We start from the raw sequence: 2575 nt of genomic DNA on the forward strand, positions 1-2575 counted from the left end.
GTCAAACGTTTATTCATTTTTATCGAGCAAAATATCGCTGATTTCTCACTTTTTCAATTCAGCCATTTTTATTTTTTTTTTTTTTACCTTTCCAGTTTTTATCGCTATATTTTCCTCTTTATATTTTTAGCAGTTTTTATTTTGCTTTTTGTTTGTATTTTTTGGTTTTTATCACAGAAATGAAAAGACTCGCAAGGCCTTTTACGGATATACGCATTGAACGGTGATCGGAATGGCGAGTGCAATTGAACTCACGGGTTATCCTGCTCGACGCTCATACCACCGATAGAGAGATTTAAGCGTGGAAATTGCTACGGGATAGAGAACGATTGACGAATAAAATCTTTTTTTATCTCAATATCTAAAGAATTTCAAATAACAGGTTTAATGCTTTGTTCTGCCTGTACAATTTATATTTTTAAAAGTTTGTAATTTATTTTATTTTCTATTTCATTTTATACATCGATATAATTTTAATATAATGATTATTTTGCTTATTGTATTTGTCTTTAAAAGTTATAATGATAAGTAAAAATTGGAAAATTCAACAAATAGTGCGTAATTGAGAAAATTTTGTTCTAAAGCTAAGTTATTTGCTAAAGATAAATTGTGTCATATGATAAAATAATTTTTTTAGTTAAATATGATATTATCGGAAAGTTAATGACTTAAAAGTATGTCTTTAGATAATTTAATGACTTTTTTACTGATAGTTTATTTATTTTGTCAGGTTTATGAAGCAGCTTATTATTTATTTAGTTTTCAATCATTTTTTATAGGTCTCAAATTTTAAATTAAAAATTAAATAAAATTTTTTTTTTTCAATATTTTACGTGAGTCAAAAAAAAATTAGTTTTCTAACGATTTGTTGCTTATTTTCACTTGTTTCAGTAGTAAAATTATAAAATTTATCAATAAGTAAAATAGTTGATTATCAAACAGAGTTTATTTATTTATTTCTTTACACTGACAAAAGAATTTATTAACTATTAATAATTTAATTTATTTGAAGACAATTATTTATTTTATTAAATTTTAATAAATATTTTTTAACGTTCAATAAATATTTATTTGGGAGTAAAGTACATTTATTAATAGTTAATAAATATTTATTAAATCCTATGATGTTAAAAAATCATTTATTGACAGTTAATAGAGCTTATTAAATATAAACAAATCCTTCTATCAGTGTACATAAAGACCCAACAGCAATAGCCAATAAAGTCACTAGAGAATAAATCTAACGTCCTTTTACAAGATCATATTACAGATAAAAGAAAAGGTATAAACAATAATATTTTAATGCACTTGCATTTTGAGAAAATTAAAAAAAAAGGAAAGAAAACTGACAAATTTGTGGTTTTTAAACATCTGTTGATTTGAAACTTAGCCAAAATAATTTAAATTGGTAATGATACGTTATTTAGTCGAATAATATAATTTAATATCGAAAGTCTTGGAGGAAAAAATATTTGAATTAAGCCAAGTTTCATTTAAAACATAAACGTTATACTCAACAGACATTTATTACAAGATATTGTTCTAAGTTTTGACTTAAGGACTTTGGCTTAAGAGTTATCAATAAATTAATTTTATTTGTTCAATAATTATTTTTTTTTTTATTATTCACTAGAAAATCAAACGCGCTTTGCGCGCTTCTGTCGAAATGTTTGTTGTCAACAATTTAATAATCAATATTTTTACAAATTAAACTCTTTAATATTTAACCGTTGCTATGGTAAATTTTGCCATAGTAACCGTTGCTATGGTAAATTTTGCCATAGTAACCGTTGCTATGGTAAATTTTGCCATAGTAACCGTTGCTATGGTAAATTTTGTCATAGTAACCATTGCCATGGTGACAGTTGCTATGATAATCGTTACCATAACAACGGTTACTATGACAATGGTTACAATGGTAACCGTTGCTATGGTAATCGTTGCCATAGTAACCGTTTCTATGGTTATCATTGCCATAGTAACCGTTGCTATGGTAACTGTTGTTATAGTAACCATTGCCAAAGTGGTCACCATAGCAACGAAAAGCAACAACAATGAAAATGTCACATCAACTTTTTAATAAAGGATACATTATAAAAATATTGAGCCAATAATTCTTAAATAAAAATTAAAAACCTCTTGTATAATTCAATTAATTTATCATTAATTAAAACTTGAATAGTATAACTTAATTTTTTATTAATAAAAATTCTAATTGCTAAAAATAATATTAAAAAACTAAAGAATAAATTATTATTCAGCTCCGAGGTTTTACCGAAATAATAAAAATTAAAATATTCACCCAGGTAGCTTAAATAATAAATAAAGCCAAACATAATTCATAATAATTAATTAAAAAAGTAATAAAACTAAAAAAAAAAAATAATAAATAAAACAGAATGATAAATATAAGCAAGTTGATGGTAGTCGGAGTTTTCTACTAGTCACCGCATTCGCGTAAACAGTTAATCTAAATCCAGAGCAAACAGCGGCGTAATGTTATGCGGCGCGCAAGACTCATTATACTTGTAAACCAGTACGGTCTTAAAGTACCACAGCTCAAACGTTATATATG

General features: G+C 25.5%; 1 long non-coding RNA gene across 1 annotated transcript; it reads left to right on the plus strand.

Moving 5' to 3' along the window:
* The first annotated feature begins 1727 nt into the window (after positions 1 to 1727).
* LOC123273116 lies at positions 1728 to 2056 on the plus strand. Its single transcript, XR_006511262.1, has 2 exons — positions 1728 to 1768; positions 1980 to 2056. It is a non-coding gene; the product is annotated as an uncharacterized LOC123273116 (long non-coding RNA).
* The last annotated feature ends 519 nt before the right edge of the window (positions 2057 to 2575 follow it).

The sequence above is a fragment of the Cotesia glomerata genome, linkage group LG10, assembly GCF_020080835.1.
Source record: "Cotesia glomerata isolate CgM1 linkage group LG10, MPM_Cglom_v2.3, whole genome shotgun sequence".
NCBI lineage: Eukaryota > Metazoa > Arthropoda > Insecta > Hymenoptera > Braconidae > Cotesia > Cotesia glomerata.